The sequence below is a fragment of the Pinus tabuliformis genome, chromosome 8, assembly GCF_031772625.1.
Source record: "Pinus tabuliformis cultivar Carrire ecotype Pingquan chromosome 8, CPIR1, whole genome shotgun sequence".
NCBI lineage: Eukaryota > Viridiplantae > Streptophyta > Pinopsida > Pinales > Pinaceae > Pinus > Pinus tabuliformis.
The window spans coordinates 808510939-808531262 of NC_142294.1; positions in this window are offsets into that span (position 1 = coordinate 808510939).

Below are 20324 nucleotides of genomic sequence, written 5' to 3' on the forward strand. Positions count from 1 at the left end.
TTGTCAAGCTTGAGGAGGATAACATATGCTTGTTCTATAATTTTCCCTTCGGGCAAACCCATCGCTATGTTTTAATGAGCCTAGCGATAGTGAAACTCGTTCTCGTCTAAAGACAAGTTTGTCGCTACTTAATGTTTTTAACGAGTGTAACGACAAAGATAACTCGGTCCTTTTCATTTTTAGAGAGTCTGAAAAGGTACGTAAATTCAACTCCGAAAGTCCTTTTTCGTCATCTAATCCCTTAAGTCCGAAAAAGTATAAAACAATACAGAAGGGATGAGTTTTCAATAGTTTTAACGAGCCGAACAAAACAAGCGCTCGATCTTTTTGTGCAATAATCCCTCAGGTCCAAAAAGATTAAAATCTAGAGGAGGGATAGCACTTCCGGTCGCTTTAACGAGCTGGAAGGCCAAAACTCGGCAATCTTTTCATATTTTACGAGTCAGATGAAAAGAGCTTAAAGAAGACTCGTCTTTTGAGGAACGAGTGATAAAACGGGTAGCAGCTGATTCCAGGTAAGGGTTGGAATTTTCCAATCACGGCAGTGTCACAAGGATGGCTAGTGAAATCACTCTTCGCAGCTGTTCCTCAAAATGGGTAAACAATCAATATGGAGGTGAATGATCGGCCAATTGAAAAGTGGAGGTGACGGTGCAAACACGACCAAGGCTTTAATGGCTGGTAATGTTACATTCACGGTGGTTATTTACCGGAGGGTAGTTCATTTTTTAACGAGCTTAAACGCGGAAAAACATTGCTCGGTCTTATGTTTATTTTTTAACGAGCATGAACTATGTGCTAAAACTGCTCGATCTTATGTTTATTTTTTAACGAGCATGAACTATGTGCTAAAACTGCTCGATGATAAGTTTGTATGCCCCCAGCATAATAACGCAAAACGAGGTGCATGCCCGCCAAGCTTCATTGCATTCAACTCGGTGGTTGGAATGAAGGTTCACCTTTGAGATTTGGAAAGGGGATTGTTTCATTTTTTAATGAGGTTGACACAGTAAAAGAACTATCCTCATGACTCCTTGTTTCATTTTTTAACGAGGTTGACATGAGATAAGAACCGTCCTCAGAGACCAAATCCATTAGATATAGAAGGTTTCATATTCGACTGTGGCCACTTCCGCCAGATTACTCGGAGGCGGTAGGGCAAAAGTACCCATTAAGGCAGGGTCTTTTAGGAGACCTACTTCGATGTTTTGGAGCGAATGATTGCTTCCATGGATCATTGGAATGCTTCCCGTAACTTGTGAACTGTTGGGGAGAAATGTTTGTTGGTCAACGATTGTAATTCCTCCTTGGAAGGGAAATGCAATCTTCCTGAAGTACGTCGACACAACTGCGGCCATGGCATATATCCAGGGTCTTCCCAATAGGATGTTGTAATCAAGGTTTCCGTCGATTACTTCAACATCAATTTCTACTGTTTTCCCTCCTAGTTCAACTTTCAAGTTATTTAGAATACCATATGGGGTATATGTCCGTCCATCAAATGCTTTTAATGTCGTCGAAGATTGCGACAAGGTTGGAGATCCTAAAGTTTTCCAGCAACTCATCGACATAATGCATGTAGATGCCCCCTCATCAATAATTGTTCGATGAACAGTTTTGTTGAGGGCTTTCACTTGAATAAGGAAAGCTAGTTGAGCTGGTAACTGAGGGTCATATCCTTTATGATTAAAGGCCACAAGATTGGAATCCATTGGGTCAATCCCACCTATTGCTGATAATAAAGCTTGCTCTTGGGAGAGGCAATTTTTCGGTACCTCATGCGTCGACATAGCGGATGGCGATTGGGCCATGTCCTCTATTATATTATAATTCTATGCTATTTTTGCAGGAGGATTAAATGTCGACTTGTGTACTACTCCCTTTGGCGACTTTATCATTTGTTCAGGAATGATGGTTGGCACAACTTTGGTCAAAGTTGTTGTCGAACTGCTAGGTTGTTCATTAGCCTTGTTATTCGACACCTGTGGATTCCCGTAATCTTTATTCCTTGCCAAAGCATCATTTTGCTGCTTTGAGATAGACAACATAAGCACTTGGGATCGGGAAGCATTTTGATTAGCAACCAGTTTGGTTCCTGGGCTTGGAAACGGATTAGTCAATACTGCTGAGGTTTTTGAACTCTTAAAGAGTTTCTTAACTTTAGCTATATGTGGACAATCTCTTGTCCAATGATTCTCACCGCATATATGACACCTCGCAGGGGGTTTCCTTTTTCTCCCTTTCTTTTTCTTCTTGCCCCCTGGTTGCTTCAGTTGTTTGCCCTTGTCGGTCGACGCGACATTTACTTCTGAGGCAAGAAGTTCCTCATTTGCATTTTGACTGGAAATCTTACGGGCCTTTTTAGATGTAGCCTTTGTCGACTTCGTGTATGTTGCGCCAATCACGCCATCGATGGCGTGAGAGTCATTGTTCGATTTAGGAGGTGGAGGAATTGAGAATTCCAGTCTAGGGGCATCAGGTATTTTTTCGTAGAGCGTGCCTGACTGAGTATAGATCAAGTCCAGATATTGCGCACGAGCTATAACTTGCTCTTCCATTACGACTCCCCCCTTTGCCACATCTTCCGTGATGGAAGGTAATAACGACTTGATAAACCATTCAGCTAATAGCTGATCAGGAACGTACGTTTTTACCATCCTGCGACGATGTCGCCACTCATGTATATGATCAGATATGTGAGTGGCCGTTGTCTGCTTGAAGTTGGTAAGGAGTTCTGTTCTCGTTTCATACCTTATTGGTAATTGAAAATGGGTTAAGAAAGTCGTGGCTAAGGTACTGAAGTTGTCGAACGAAGCTCTAGGCAATTCAATATACCATTTTGCCGCTGGACCCGTTAACGTCCTCTGAAAAAGGCGAAGCCTAATCAAATCATCGTTTAGGGTGTTTGATGAACACCACAGATGAAATTTCATCACATGATTCGACGGATCTTCACCCGGATTTCCATTAAATTTAGGAATATCTGACGGAAGTTTATGCGGAATCGTTGGCCACCAAGGGGCATAAGCAATTGGATCATTCGTCAGCCAGTTTAGATCTGGTAATTCTAGAGTTGCTACAAAGGGCAACTGTTGATTCAGGTTAGGCGAAGCATACCTAGGATAAGATGGAATCGCCTGAGCAATGGGTCTTTGCATACTAGCATAATGTATTTGATGTTGGCAACTTTGACAAGGTTGATGGCATAGAAAATTTTAGGGGCGAATGTTCGCCCTTTAGCGAAATTAAGGTGTTTTAAATTTTTAGTGGGCGAATATTTTGTATCATAGTACATTTTTACAAATCACTTCAAATAGCCCACCTTATTTTGAGGGAGAGGGTAAAAAAGGTAAATTAAGCCCTTGAAATTAGGAGTTAAAACCTTCCATTCGCCCATTTTCAAGAATAGATTTTGTTTAAGTGAATCCATTCGCCCATTTTCAAGAATAGGTTTTATTTAAGTGAATCCTATGGGCCAAATACCATATTTATAAAAGATGTATGGTAAATTAATAAAAATATAAATAAATGAGAGGTATGGTAAATAAATAAAACATTTTTTATATTTACTCCATAAGTCACCTTATATACATGCAAGGGTGTAAACAAATAAAAATATAAGTAAAGTGGAGGTATGGTAAATAAATAAAACGTCTTTTTATACTTACTCAAAAGGTATGGTAAATAAATAAAAATATAAATAAGCTAGACGTATGGTAAATAAATAAAACCTCTTTTTATATTTAGTCCATAACCCTCATTCTATTTATGAAGGCTCAAGAAAGAGGTTTTATTTAAGTGAATCCTATGGGCCAAATACCATATTTGTAAAAGAGGCATGGTAAATTAATAAAAATATAAATAAACGAGAGGTATGGTAAACAAATAAAACATTTTTTTATATTTACTCCATAAGTCACCTTATATTTACAAACACTCAAAAAATGCGTTATATTTAGGTGAAACCTATGGGCAAAATACTATGGGACAAATACCATGGACTAGATTGTTATTAATACCATATAAAAACATTATTAACCCTAATATCAGTATTAATAAAAATATAAAAATGGCACATGGTATTGACCCATGGCATGGTATTCACCAAAATGGCACATGGTATTGAGCCATGGTATTCACCTGGAATGTAACCTATTTAAATGGGGGAATTAAACCAGCATAGATCCATCTTTACTCTGGATCTACTAACCCCCGAGAGGTATCAAATATCGTGATATGCAAACTAGCATAGAGTGAAAAAATATTTGATCCCTCTCGGGGTGGATCAAGAGTAAAAATGGATGTTGTAATTTAATGTATGTTAAACATTTTAGCTTGGTTAAAATAAAAAATAAAAATCAACTATTAATTTTATTAATTTTTATAAATTACTAATATTAACTTTTAAGCTCCAGGTTTATAATAACCCATGGTATTGACCCATGATAATACCAAGATCTTACAAGATTTTATAATTGAGTAAAATATTCGCCATGCCTGGTGAGAGATTCGCCAAAAAATTATATATACATATTATATTATTGATAAAATCGCCTTCCATTTTTCCTATATACCATGGAGATTCGCCCATTTATTATATATATAAATTTAGGGGGGGTTCTTAAAATTTTCCCTAGTTGATGGGCATAACCACTATAATATGGTTGTTGATAACCGCTTTGGAAATGTGGTTGCCCATTACTTACAAAGACTTGTTGCTCAGGTCCTTGATATGATTGCTGGAATGGCGGTTGTTGAGTTTGAACCAGCTCTGGTTGTTGAACCATTTGCTGTTGACCAATACTGGATGATTGACCATGACGAGGAGTCACAGTACTTGTTTGATCCCGAGTCGCTCCAGATAAGGAGGCACTAACCTGAGGTTGTGATTGAGTCGTTGAGACAAGAGGCTGTTGTATTGCAACCTGAGACTATTGGGGTTGACATACAACAGGTAGCGCTTGTACTTGCGACGCAGTCACCATAGCAGGTATAGTGGGAATATCCGACGCAGGGTGGACTGGTTGCATTGAATATACAACCCTTGGTTGCTGAGGCAGTATTGGTACCCAATCGCTGGATGTAATTCCAGTTTGACCTGAACTTTGTTGTAAACTCCCATATGGTTGTTCTCTGGGAGGGAACAATGAAAAGGCATACTGCCCTCCATATGGTGGCAATCCAGTACTTAAAGGGTAGATTGGCCTTTGAAGACACATTGGATCGATTTGTTGAGTTTCAACATCAGAAATACCAGATGATAATCCGGATGAAGAAATAAGAACTAACCATGTCGGTGAAACAGTCTCTGATTGGACTCCAGCTTGTTGTTGACAATTTGCCGGGACAGATGGTATACCAACGAACATCGTTGGAGTAGCAGCAGGAGGCTCTGCCGCTGCTGCGTCGGATGACACAGTCCTGGATGTCGACGGTTGTTCAGACATATTTAGTCTATCCAAAATATTTTCTAGCGATTCTACAAGAACTTGCGATGAAAAGAGACTAACTTCGAAGACCAACGAGGGAATGGTGATGATTATTCCATTTAAAATAAATTTTAGACGCTTTGACACAACTTGTTTTTTTAGTTTTAAAGAGTCGAGAAAAAACAAAAGATGACTCTATTCTCCTTCGATTTTTAATGAGCCTGAAGTGACAAGTGCTCAGATGGACTTTTTCCGTTATAGAGTCTGAAAAAGGCCAAAAGGAACTGCTCTAGAGTTCTAGGTAGAGGGTGTGCCAAACTTTTCGCAAAACCGCAAAATACTTTTTAAGGTATGGGCGGTCAATCTTCCCGAACGCTGTGTTCATTGCATTGCGATCAGTAGGGCGGCCGACACGACTTCCTATGGATAAAGGTTTTATGCCTATAGGGGTCTCCCAATATATACTCGACGGTACGTGGGAGCACAATCCGTACTGGCACTTATCGTCTCTCAGGAGGAATCACCCAACCATTAGTGAGGCGACCAGTGACCAGGTTTTACGATGTCGGAACACGTCTCTAGCCTAGACCTCTATGTTGTGCGTTAAGTTACAAAGAGTTGTTAAGTTCATTCAATTTATTTTAGGTTGATCTTTCTTAGAAGTTTTCCTTTTTGGATCACCACGAGATGTATGATACAATTCCTAAATGCAGTCTAAAGATGATAAGCAAGCTTTTATATCTTTTCAACAATGAAAATCCTAGCTACAAGGGGAAAAGGAAGACACAATCTTTTCTCAAAGAGCATAGAGCACACTGTAAATGCACTTTTCCTAAATCAAATCATGCAAACTATCAAAATGCAAATGCACAAATGCATGTATTTGTTTTCGCTTTCTTAATATTGATGCCTAAAAAGAAAGCTGTTGTACAAATTTGAATTCGATTTCGAGTGAAAACATAAACAAGTTCCTTTTTCAAAATCAAAAAGACGATTACGACACTTTATGATTTACTTGTTTCGACACTAGAAATGCATAAATTCAAACCAAACGACAAAAGTAAAAGCTCAATCAACTGTGAACAGCAAACAAACTCACTCCTAAGATCAAAACGACACTTACGACAGGTCTAGATCTAAGGGTGACAGTATGACTAGTTTACTTTTGTAATGGGAAACTGCAAATGATGTAACAAATACACAAAGAACAAATATAGTTTCTTTATACAACTGAGGCGGAATTGAGGCAAAGAAAAGGGGTTTCAGATAGGTACACTGACTGATAACAGGCTGCAAAAAACAGAGATAAAACTGAGCAAAAGGAAGCAGGGAACCACAACTGCACAAGGCAAAGGCTGATCAGCGCACCCTCAGCACAGAGAAACTAAACTTCAGCGCAGGTATCCTTCACGGGACCTGCGTTGAAATGCAGAACCTCTTCACAGAGTCTGCGCTGAAGCAGAAACAAGAGTTGTTTCTGGGTTCTGGGTCACGGTTTGCAGTTAAATCTACAGTTTTTGGCCGGATCAAAGCTATCAATTAGGTACAATTAGGAGGATGATTTAAAGGAGGACTAAGATCTATCACAAAGGGCTGTTAGAGAACTTGTGGATCAGTTTGTTTAGATCATAAAAACAGGCCCAGTGAGTGGACTAGAGTGGCTGATCTCTACTTTGCATTTGAAAATGGAAAATGCGTTTCGATTCGACACTCCTGAGTTTATGAGAAGAACAACAATAGAAACACAAATAAACTAACAAGATACTCTCCCCAGCGGAGTCGCCAATTTGTTGTTGGGAAAAGTATCCAATTCGGAATGCCCCTATCCCACTCTAAGGTGTGATAGTGCCTTAGCAACAAACGAGGTAAACTAATTGAGTATTCTTCTTTATGAAATGTAAATGAGGAAGAAGGATCTAACTAACCTGTGTCTTCCGCTAGTTTGTCGATCCAAATCACTCCTCTCTTCAGTAGCTCCCAGCTTCTTGCTCCTTCACCGGCCCAGCTTCACCGAATTCCTGCAAGATCACAAGAGAGAGAAACTACACAAAGATACAGATATACATTCATAAAAAGCTCAAGATCAGATTAAGCTAAACATGTAAGCATAACAAAACATCATTGGTACACAACATGTAGGAGAAACTCAAATAGTTTATTGATAAAGTAAGAAAGTCCAAGAGGAGATACAACCAAGTGAGTTCCGATCAAGCATCTACCTCCCAGCAAAGGAATCCCTTCCTCTCCTCCAACAAAGTATAAATCACCCAATGTACTAATCTCAATCTCAAACCAACAACAATTCTCTACAAAGTACAAAATTCCAGCCTCCTGAACCTCTGGGTGAGAGATCCATATATAGATGTAAGCAGAGAGGATGAGTCAGCTTATGTTTTGACTTGTGGCTTCTCTCTGTCAGTTCTTGCTTCCACTTGGAGGTTGAGAACCTCTTACTCATCACTAGTCGAATTCATTGAGGCAAGTGTCATTGGAGAAGATTCTGGAAGCTTCCAGGGTCTTTCCACCTCGTTGAATGAGCTTGCCATTTGTCATTTCCCGCTCAGCGCACCCTGGTAGTGCTTCCACCTACGTTGCAGTGCACCTAGCCAGTGTAGTCTCTGCATTTCAACGCAGGCAGCTAGTGGAGCCTCTGAATTGATCCTGAATTGACTGTTTCTGAGTGGTTTTTGGTGGAGAACTTCTGGGAGAAGCTGTCATTGGTTGACCTTGTTCCTTTAGGAGCTGTAACAACATCTTTAGGGACTTTGGATCCCTTGAATTATGGACATTCATGCTTATAGCTGTAAGGCACAAAAATGTCTATAACACCTTGAAATTGTGAATTAGACTCTTGCATCATACTAGGTTGACTAGGCTACCATGGTCATCTTAGAGCTACATAACATAGTTGCTTTGGTGATTGAATTGCTCCATTGTCCTCTTGGTAAACTTCCTTGAACCTTTGTAATGATGGACAATGTTTAACATTAGGTGATTCTACATGGACAAAATGAATATCAACATATTCATTTTCTTCATCTTACATTTTTAACATTTCTACTTGTTTGGTTAGATTTAAGAATTTCTGTTTTAAAATCATCAAACAAATTTCCAAGTTTTTCTTGACTTATCAATCTTGATGTTGATTTACCTACTCTTGCCCTCCTCTTGATATGTGTTTGCATTTTTCACAATTTTCTTCAAATTATAATTAGTATACATCACCTCCACTCATGAGATCAAGGATATCAATCCACTCATCCCTAATTATTCTAAGTAAGAAGGTTTTTAGTGTGTCAGATCCTAAATGATGTATTTTTTCCCACTTAACATTATGCATGAACCTCTCTATTATATCCTCAAGGCTCTCATCTTATATTTTATTCATTCTAAATATTTCTTCCTTAAGATCATGATCTTTATATTTTTCTAGAAATATTTTTGCATATCATTCCATGATCTTATTGAATTAGTCCCTAAAAGCATGAACCATTTAAGAGCTCTATCCTTCAATGTTGTTGGAAACAATCTCAATTTTTTAGTTTTTAATGAGTAACCATACGATATACAAACAATTTCAAATTCAAAGAAAAAGGTTTCTGGATCCTCTGACATTAGACCATGAAATTTGGGAAGAAAATATGGAGGGATGTTCTTCATGTGCACACTACCATCAATATCTTGAATGGGAAATCCAAAAGGATCTTCCTCATTGTCATCGTCTCCATCCATTTATTCTACATTATTTGACATCTTCTTCTTCTACCTGCAAAAGTGAATGGTGATGTGGCTCTTACTGCACCATGTGATCAAATGGAGGGGGGTGGGTTGGCGTTGGAGATTTTTCTATTTTTATGATTGAATGAAAACACTAATGCAATGCACTTTTCTATTTTTGAAATGAAATATGCCTAATGCAATTTTTTTTTTTTTTTGCAAAATGTAAAAAATAAATGAACCAACTAGGGAAGAAAATAGTGCATACCTTGACACCTCTGTGGCAACCATGCCAAAAAGTGATGAGCCTTGGTTTGCAGCAAGAATGTTGCAACCCCCAAGGTTACTGACTTTTAGTTATCAACCAGGGGTTTGTATAAACCTAAGATGTATCAACACTATATGTTCAGCATACATGTGTCCTTCCTTTGTTGTCATGATGTAATGGAGTGCATGTACTGAAATCAAACCATAAACTAATTGCAGAAAATGAGCTGAAATGGAAACCCTAATATTGCAAGAAATAAAGTACAAGGAAAGGAACATATTCTAATTGCATAAAGATCATGAACTAAATGTAAAAGAAACCTAGCTTGACCCTATTAAACTAACTGAGCATGGAATCTGATCTAAAGAGTGCTAATTGCTGTGTGCATGAATAAATATAAAATAAAATTTTCCTTTTTATCCTTTTGCTTGAAAAATGTAAATGCTAATATTGCTTGGTTCTTTAGCAGGGGAGATAAGTGTGGAGGAAAATGAGTACAATGGTTCAGATGGCTTGGAGGGCAAGTATTGGGCCTAATCATGGCTTCTAGTGATGATTTTTCTCAATTCAAGATCAAAATAGGCCACTATAGGTTTTCCTATAGGATGTCTATAGGAAGTACTAGTTCCTACAGGATGTCTACAAGATCCCTTGTTTTATTACAAAAAATAGGCTAAAAGCTTAGGAAGTGGTCTAGAAGATGGAATGGAGCTTGGGAAAGGTGTATAATGGAAGAATAAGGCATGGAGGTGGTGGAAACTACTGCTACATAGCATTTTGTCACTGTCCCTATGCTCCTCGTTCCTCGATGCTGGAGGACCTTCCATGGAGAACATGTCCCTACATCCCTCTTCATCTGCAAAACATTTCCCTCTTACATCATTTCCCAAGAATATTCTTTCAAACTTAGTTTTCAAGAGTGGCGCTAGCACTCAGATTCTTCACTACACCGATTTGCTGAGTCTAACACTGTTCCTAGCACTGAACCACGCTGGTAAGCCGTTCATGACCCACGTCGACCCTCTTTTGGCAAGTTTTTAAAAATGGAGTCGAAGCTTCTAGGTCTAGAAGCTTCATGAATAGAAGTGTGGTAAATGGTTGAGCAAGACAGAGATGAGAAAGACTATTTGGGCTCCTTTCCCCTATTAAAATGGAACAAACCAAAATGGATAAGGCCTCTCCCATCATAAGAGGATCCATTTCCCCTCTATCAAAGCTATATAAACTCCTCATTTTACGACCTTAGCTAGCTAATGAAAGGGCTAAACTAATATGCAAATATTGATAGCCATCTTGAGAAACTTAGCCTTCTAGTATGTGTGTGAAGGGAGAATAAGCTTGTAGTTTTATTTGGTTTGGAGCAAAGGGGAAGAGGCCTTGAACTTCTATTTTTTTGAGGGTGAATCATGAGATGCTTATAGTGGTGTTGGAACCAGACACGTCAAAGGGAACCTGCAATATCAAGGCTTTAGTTGTATTTCTCTTTGAAGTTTATTTTAATACAACTAATGGTTTATTTACCATATCATGTGCAATATTACATTTGATAGCTTAGAACTCCTTGACCTTTTAAGTAGATTGAATTCGATATTATGATATCACATTTACTATTGTTTCTTGCATATTTGTTTCAGGTATTTGAATGAAAGGAAGTTGGAGCAAGGAAGCAATATCACCATCAAGTTGATTAGCATTATAAGAGGTAGGCCCTCTTATTGGATTATAATCTAAGGAAACTTACATTAGATTGTCTTGTTTGTGGCTAGACCCTCTCCCCTGGGATAGAGGGATTGCCTTTGTCCGCAAAGAGAATCTTCCTACTCGAAAAATTGGCGACCTTACTGGGGATCCATCCCTCTCTTTGGATTTTTTTCATTTCATGATTTGTGACAACTTTCTTGTTTCACTCTATCTCTTTGGTCATATGTACTTCAAGTCATCTGATGCTTTGATTCTTGAATTTAGAGTGATAGGTCTAGCTTTGGTTTGTGAAATTTTTTATTTTTTCTTTGAACCCCTCAATAAATGTTGTTTATTTTCTAACAGTCATGCCAGCCAGCGCGAGTTCCCTTTGGACAGTCTTGCCACAACCCCTTATGGCACTTGTTGCTAGTTAGACAGTTGCGTCGATGCCTCTAGGTTAAAATCAAGGTTTCCCCCAAATCATTGCCAATGTGTCTTGTCCTCATAGGTTTTCATTCTCGGCTTTTTTGCCTGTATTCTCCCTGGCTAGAATTCTTTGTTAGCTTGATTTGTTAGCTTGATTGGTTTGCAATTGCCTTACTTGATTTTTTGAGTTTTTGGATGGTTTGTGTCCCTAGGGCATCTAGGTCATTGTCCATTCATTTGTTTGTCTTCTCATCAAGTCAAGTTGTTGGTTTGCTACTTAGTGCATTTCGTTTTTAGTCGTTGCACCTCTCTTGCTTTGGTTTCAATTGAACAAGTAAAAAAGAAGAGTTCCGTTTGCTTTTCTCTTGTTGAATGTCTCTTTTATGAGCATAGATCACATTACTCAGTTGGTTTCGGTTGAATCTTTTCATTTGATTTGAAAGGAGTTCTTCTTGTCATGCTTTGTGTTTGATTTATGTTAAGGTGTTTGGAAATATTCATTGAAATGTTTATGTGAAAGATTCATTTTAACATTCCATTGAAGAAAATACATCATTCTAGTTTAATTAATTAATATGTTGCATTGATTGGCATCATTGAAATCTAGAATCAAATCATCATGAGCATGTGAAATAAAATGAACTTCTTTTACTGTTAAAAGGACTAGTTGAAGTGCATCTGATAGGGAGAGTAGGAGGTGGAAAATATTTTCCTTATTTTTTTGAAAAGCGGAGTAGTGAAGAGTCATCTTATTTTTGATTGCTTGTTTATTACATTGATTGTTTTCTCTTCTCTCAATTAGTTTAAGCATTCATTGAATTGAAAGGGTTTTGTCTCATATAGCTGCACGTAAGAGATTTTCAAGTGACATCGATAGGGCCTAAAAACTGAGACTTAATTTCAAGACAAACTTCTAAAATGTATTCAATTAAGCTAAGCCACATTTGAAACTAAATGCTCACATTTAGAGGTCTAGGCTAGAGACATGTTCCGACGTCTTTAAACCTAGCAATTGTTGTTCACTTCGGCATTAGACAATGCTAATATGGACTTGTGCTCCCCATACCATCACGTATATAAAAGGAGACCCCACTAGGTTTACAATCCTTTATCCATAGGAAGCCAAGTCCACTGCCTTGTAAATGTGATACACCGAACACAACATTCAGGGAGATTCCCTACCTGTACTTCTCAGTTTCCTAAGAGGTATTCTGCAGTTCATGGTTACCTGGTAATCCTTTTGCCTAGATTATCCTGAGCAGTCATTTTTTTACTTTTTTACTCTTTAAACTTAAAATATCATCGATCACTTGCCCTTTCAAGCTCAGTAAAACCAAAAGAGACTAGATTCATATTTTCCTTTTTCTCGACTCTCAAAACATGAAAAGGCATCAGTATGTTCCAACATCTTAAAAAGATTAACTACCCACGAAATATCATTGGTTAAAGTTATCTTCCTTACTATCTTTTTAAGGGTCGACTCCAATGGAAACATTTCCAAATTCTACTGGTCAAGGATTCCCCTCGGGTGGAAATTCTGGTCCTTTTCCTTCTTTTAGAAATGCTAGTGCTCCTTATATGGAAACGTTGTCCCTCCCCGGGTTAACCATTGGTTTACCTATCTCATTATTTTCGACCTTGGTGGTCCTGAGTGTCACAGCTCATGCCTAGCCATCTCCTTCATTTGAACCAGATCATGATGATTCTAAGGTTGACCTCTCACCTTCTTCCCCTATTTCTTCGCCTCTCTCTTCTACTTCTCCTAGTGAAAGTTTGAAATCTAGCAACCAAGATGCTAAGAAGAAGAAGAACAAGCCAGATAAGTGAGAGGCCAACCATGAAACTATTGCTCCAAATGCACTTCCCATCAACAAACCTTTTGATCCTTTGTGGAAGGTAAAATTCCCTTGCAGGTTGTGTAAGGGTGACCATCTCCTTCGAGACTGTCCTGACATTCCTAGAGTCTTAGAAGTATGGTCTCAAGCCCTGAATCGACCCCCCCATCAACCTCTATAGATCATTTCGATGCTATGCCTTCAGCTAATGATGGTAAGAAGAAGGGTTATATTAGATTCCCTTGCAGGTTATGTGAAGGGAAGCATCTTCTTCACCTTTGTCATCTTATGGATAAAGCTTCCAAAATTTTGGAAAACCTTACAGCTCCTCAAGTCCAAATCTTTGTTGGTTATGAGAGACTTTCTTCTGACCCTCTCCTAGTTGGTAAAATATTGATTTACTTTCATCTCTTTCTCATCTTGCTCTTCCTGAGCATGACTCTCTTCTATCTATTCCTGACCAACCATTGGTTAGAAAGTGTATCGACTTGGATCCCCCTTCAATCATTCACTATGTTCCCGAAGATAGTGGTGATCATATCACTCATGTTCTTCTTGTATCCTTGGATTCTCAAGAATCAAAGATTGACCCTCCCATCTCAGTTGTTCAGAAGAGTCTTTCTCCTATTCCTGTAGGGCATGGGGGGCATCATATGATACCCCCACCAAGTAGTTATGTCATTTCTTTTGATTTGAGTCAAATGACTACTTTCTACCTTCCATCTTATGTGCCTTTCAAGATCACAGTGCGAGCCTATAAAATGGTAGTACATGGCACTATATTAGATGAAGGTGTGTCTGTTAGCATCATGTCTTCTACTACTTGCCAAGCTTTGGGATCCCTACAACTTGTGCCTGTCACCTAGAATCTGTTGGCTTTCAACGGAGGAACCAATCAGCCCTTAGGAATCCTTTCGAAGTTCCCTATTACTTTGGGAGGAAAGACCGTCTATATAGACGTGATGGTAGTCCAAGGTCCCTTAGATTTCAATCTTCTCCTTGGATGCGACTATGTTTATCTCATGGGATCTCTTGTTTCTTTGCTTTCCCATGTGGTTTTTTTCCACACAAAGGGAGAATAGTGATCATCGATCAATTATCATTCGTTGGTCACCAGATGGCTCTAATGCTACCATCATCCCCTATTGGTTCTCGTTTTCAAGCAATACCCTCCCCACCACAAGTCAAGTATGTGGCTACCTCTTCCATTTCCACATCTTCTGATGATCACATAGATGGCATGGTACATTATGTATTGGGGACATTGGAACTTGATCTGTCATTTGTACTAGTTGACATGTGTCCCTCCCAGAGTGTAGTTCTCACATCCAGTGAGGATCTCCTAGGAGCCATGTTATTGTATGGTCCCTGAAACATCATATGAGGATAGTTCATGGTCTTGTGTCAACCTCATTAAAAAATGAAATAAGGATTCTTGAGGATAATTATTTACTATGTCAACCTCATTAAAAAATGAAATAACTCTCTTTTCCAAATCGAGTCTGATTAAGATCTCGTAAAATTCCAGTTGCACCTTTCCTGGATCTCGAAAGTGAACCTTCATTCCATCCACCTAGTTGAATGAAATGAAGCTTGGGGGGCATGTACCTCGAATTGATTCATTATGCTAGGGTCATGTAAACTTAACTCAAGAATAATTTGTCTTTGTTTCAAGCTTGTGTAAAAATGAAACCAAACTCAAGCATAGTTTTTCATTTCAAGCTTGTGTAAACATGAAACCAAATTCAAGCAAAGTTCCCCATGGTTCAAGCTTGTGTAAAATCAACCCATGCCCAATTTACATCTCACGATTGCCATTTTTATCAGTTAATTTTTTCTAGATGAGCCTTGGTTTTTTCTCCATTCCATAACCACCATCTATTTGGCTGATCATTCGCTTTCACTTGGTTGTTTTAACCTTTCTTGAGGAACTAAAATGATGAGTGGTTTTACTAGCCAACCTCTTGACCTCTTAGTTTTTGAGTAGTTCCACCATAACCGGAACTAGTCGCTACCCTTTATAACACTTGTTCCTCTAGGACAAGTCACCTTTAAGCTCTTTTCTGACTCGTAAAAAATGAAAGATTGCCGATTAATTTTCCCTTTTAGACTCATTGAAGTAAACAAAAGTAGCGAGTCATCTTTGAGCTCTTTCTTGACCCTGAAAATTTGAAAAGATTGTTGAGCTCTTGTCATTTTGAACTCGTTAAACGTTGTGAAGTTTCATTTACCCAGTATATGTTTACCCCTTTTTCGGGTTGGGATAAACTATTTCTGAAAAAGGTACTCCTTGGCTAACATGGTTAAGAGGTTCTTTCGAGTATTGTTTTCTACCTTTTCAGGCTCGAGAGACAACTTTACGAAAAGGGACTTTTTGGAGTTTTCTTTTCCGTGTCTTTGTCAAAATCTATAAACATGAAAAGGATATCGAGTTTTCCCTTTTTCGAACTCATTAAACTTTAATGACATCGAATTCGTCACCATGATGGACATGAGCTTCTCCTTCCTAGGGCTCGTTAATCTTACTAGGTCGGATCTATCCGAAGGATGGACTTACATTACAAGCATATGCTATCCCCTTCAAGCTTGTGATAAAAAATAATTGGGGTACCTGCCAGAAATGGTGGGGGAAAATGGGAAATTTTTACCAGTTGTGTCGGGAGCTTGTCACTCTTGAACATGACACTTTTCTGCTTCGTGTTGGGTTGGGATATCCCCACTTCATCATTGACCTTCTTGAGTTTGGGCCCCTTTCGATCTGATCTCTGTCACGTCATCATGACATCCACTCCTATGGATCCAAAAGATGCCAAACTCTAGAGTCGTCTCACTGATATGTTGAAGAGTTAATCCTTTTGCAGTTTACACTCATTCTTGATTATCTCTATCATCCATAATCATTGCATCCCTTGTCTCATGTTGATGATGTGGCATACATCATGGCCCTCCTTCAATAAGGTCACCTCTTGTCGACTTCAACTCATTATCCAGGAAGTTGGCTGAGAGACTCCCTTCCAGTACCTTAGAGCTTGCATTCCTTAATGGAAAGTTCTTCGTACTTGACAAAAAGTTCTCATTATTAGATTTCAATCGAGTGACTTCATGGGTGTTCGACTTCAATTCCTTATTCACACTCTGTGAATTGTGCTGCTAGTACCTTGAGAGACGTTGTCATTATTGGTCATTTATCTAACGCTTGTTAACAATTCACATCATTGATTGGTAATCAAGCAATTTTCTAGCATGTTCGACACCAAAACTTATATTCGCATGCTAGAATTTGTACTTTGATCGGGTCATGTTGTGAGCAAGACCCTAGGCTCATATTACATAAGTCCAAGTTGCAGAGAAATGTGACATGATCATGCTTACATACATGTATCTTTCAAATGGATGAGTCTGACCATATGATGAGTCTGTTATATGTAATCCTTCTCATTATTGGATGGTTGCAACCATACATTGGGTTTCATGTGATCCTTCTTACTGGATGGTTGCGCCCATACCTTGGATCCATTTATACGATCTTCTTCTTGATGGCTGCATCCATACCATGATTCATGTACCAGAGATTTCAGTGATGTATATGTATCTATGCTTTCTTGTAGGTTTTCCGACAGTGGTCTCCAGTTCCATGCATCTTCTCGTAAAGCATTTCACCCCTTACTCTTTTCTGACCTTCGTGATTTAGGGGGCATCTGTTACACATCATTTGTCACTGTCCCAGTACTCCCTATTCCTCAATCCTAGAGGACCTCTACAGTGACCCTCGTGTTTTCCTGCCATGAATAACATGTCCATACATCCCTCTTCATCTTCAGAACATTTCCCTCTTACATCATTTCCCAAGAATATTATTTCAAACTCAGTTTTCAAGATTAGCACTAGCACTCAGTTCCTTCCCCGTGCTGATTTGTAAAGTCTAACACTAGTCCTAGCACCGAACAAAGTTGGTAAGCCATTCATGACCCACATCGATCCTCTTTTTGAAAGTTTTTAAAAATGGAGTCGAAGCTTCTAGGTCTAGAAGCTTCGTGAACGGAAGTCTGGTAAATGGTTGAGTAAGATAGAGCTGAGATAAACTATTTGGGCTCCTTTCCCCTATTAAAATGGAACAAACCAAAAGGGATAAGTCCTCTCCCATCATAGGAGGATCCATTTCCCCTCTACCAAAGCTATATAAACTCCTCATTTTCCAACCTCAACTAGCTAATGAAAGGGCTAAAATAATCTGCAAATCTTGATAGCCATCTTGAGAACCTTAGCCTTCTAGTTTGTATGTGAAGGGAGAATAAGCTTGTAGTTTTATTTGGTTTGGAGCAAAGGGGAAGAGGCCTTGAAATTCCATTGTTTTGAGGGTGAATCATGAGATGCTTATAGTGGTGTTGGAACCCGGACACGTCAAAGGGAACCTGCAACGTCAAGGCTTCAGTTGTATTTCTCTTTGAAGTTTATTTTAATACAACTAATGGTTTATTTCCTATATCGTGTGTAATATTATATTTGATAGCCTAGAACTCCTTGACCTTTTAGGTAAATTGAATTTGATATTTTTCTATCACGTTTATTGTTGTTTCTTGCATATTTGTTTTAGGTATTTGAATGAAAGGAAGTTGGAGCAAGGAAGCAAGATCACTATCAGGTCAATTAGTGTTATAAGAGGTAGGCTCTCTTATTCGATTATAATCTAAGGAAATTTACATTAGATTGTATTGTGTGTGGCTAGAACCTTTCCCCTGGGCTAGAGGGATTGTCTCTGTCTGCAAATAGAATCTTCCTACTTCGCAAATTGGTGACCATACTGGGGATCCATACCTCTCTTTGGATTGTTTTTCATTTCATGATTTGTGACAACTTTTCTTGTTTCACTCTTTCTCTTAGGTAATCTGTAATTGAAGACATCTGTTGCTTTGATTCTTGAATTTAGAGTGACAGGTCTGGTTCTGGTTTATGAATTTTTTTATTTTTTCTTTGAATCCCTCTATCAACGCTATTTATTTTTCTAAAAGTCGTGCCGTCCAGCGTGAGTTTCCTTTGGACAGTCGTGCCACAACTCCTTCTGGCACTTGTTGCTAGTTAGACAGTCCTGTCGATACCTGTAGGTTAAGATCAAGGTTTCCCTCAAATCATTGCCAGTGTGTATTTTCCTCATAGGTTCTCATTCTTGACTTGTTTGCCTGTATTCTCCCTAGCTTGAATTCTTTGTTAGCTTGATTTGTTTTCTTGATTGGTTTGAGATTGCCTTACTTTATTTTTTGAGTTTTTGGATGGTTTGTGTCCCTAGGGCATCTAGGTCATTATTCATTCATTAGTTTGTCTTCTCATCAAGTCGAGTTGTCGGTTTTCTGCTTAGTGCATTTCATTTTTAGTCCTTGTACCTCTCTTTATTTGGTTTCAATTGAATAAGTAAAAAAAGAAGAGTTTTGTTTGCTCTTCTCTTATTGAACATCTCTTTTCCGAGCATAGATCACATTGCTCAGTTGGTTGCGGTTGAATCTTTGCATTTGATTTGAAAGGAGTTCTTCTTTTCCTGCTTTGCGTTTGATTGATGTTTAGGTGTTTGGAAATATTCATTGAAATTTTTATGTGAAAGATTCATTTTAACATTCATTGAAGAAAATACATCATTCTAATTTAATTAATTAATATGTTGCATTGATTGGCATCATTGAAAGCTAGAATCACATCATCATGAGCATGCGAAATCAAATGAACTTCTTTTATTGTTAAAAGGGCTAGTTGAAGTGCATATGATAGGAAGAGTGGGAGGTGGAAAATATTTTCGTTATTTTGTTTTGAGAAGTGAAGTAGTGAAGAGTCATATTATTTTTGATTTCTTGTATGTTACATTGATTGTTTTCTCTTCTCTCAATTAGTGTAAGAATTCATCAAATGGAAAGGGTTTTGTCTCATATAGTTGCACATAAGGGTTTTTCAGGTGACATCGATAGGGTCTAGAAATTGAGACTTAATTTCAAGACAAACTTCTAAAATATATTCAACTAAGCTAAGGTTCATTTGAAACTAAACGCTCACATTTAGAGGTCTAGGCTAGAGATGTGTTCCGATGTCTTTAAACCTAGAAGTTCTCATTCACTTCGGTATTAAACAATGCTAGTACGTTCTTGTACTCCCTGTACCTTCGCGTATATAAAGGGAGACCCCACTAGCTTTGTAATCCTTTATCTATAGGAGGCTGAGTCTGCTTCCTTGTAAATGTGATACACCGAACACAACATTTAGGGAGATTTCCTTCCCATACTTCTCGGTTCGCTGGGAGGTATTCTGCAGTTCAAAGTTACCTGGTAATCTTTTTGCCTAGATTATCCTGAGCAGTCATTTTGGTCATTTTTACTCTTTAAATTTAAAAGATCATTGAGCACTTTTCCTTTTGAGCTCATTCAAACTGAAAGAGACTAGATTCATCTTTCCCTTTTTCTTGACACTTAAAACATGAAAAGGTATCAGTCTGTTTCAGAGTCTTAAAAAAATTAACTACCCACGAAATATTTCCGGTTAAAGTTATATTCCTTAGTGGCTCTTTAAGGGTCGATTCCGATGGAAACATTTCCAGAGTATACCAGTCAAGGATTCCCCTTAGGTGGAGATCTTGGTCCTTTTCCTTCTTTCAGAAATGATAGTGCTCCTTATATGGCAGCGATGTCCCTCCCTGGGTTAACCATTGGTTTATCTATCTTGTTATTTTTGACCTTGGTGGTCCTGAGTGTCCCAACTCCTGCCCAACCATCTCCTTCATTTGAACCATATCACGATGATTCTAAGGTTGACCTCTCACCTTCTTCCCCTATTTCTTCACCCTCCTCTTCTACTTCGCCTAGTGAAAGTTTGAAATCCAGTAACTAGGAGGCTAAGAAGTAGAAGAAGAATACGAAGTATAAGAAGTCAGATAAGATAGAGGGCAACCATGCAACTATTGCTCCAAATGCACTTCCCATCGACAAACCT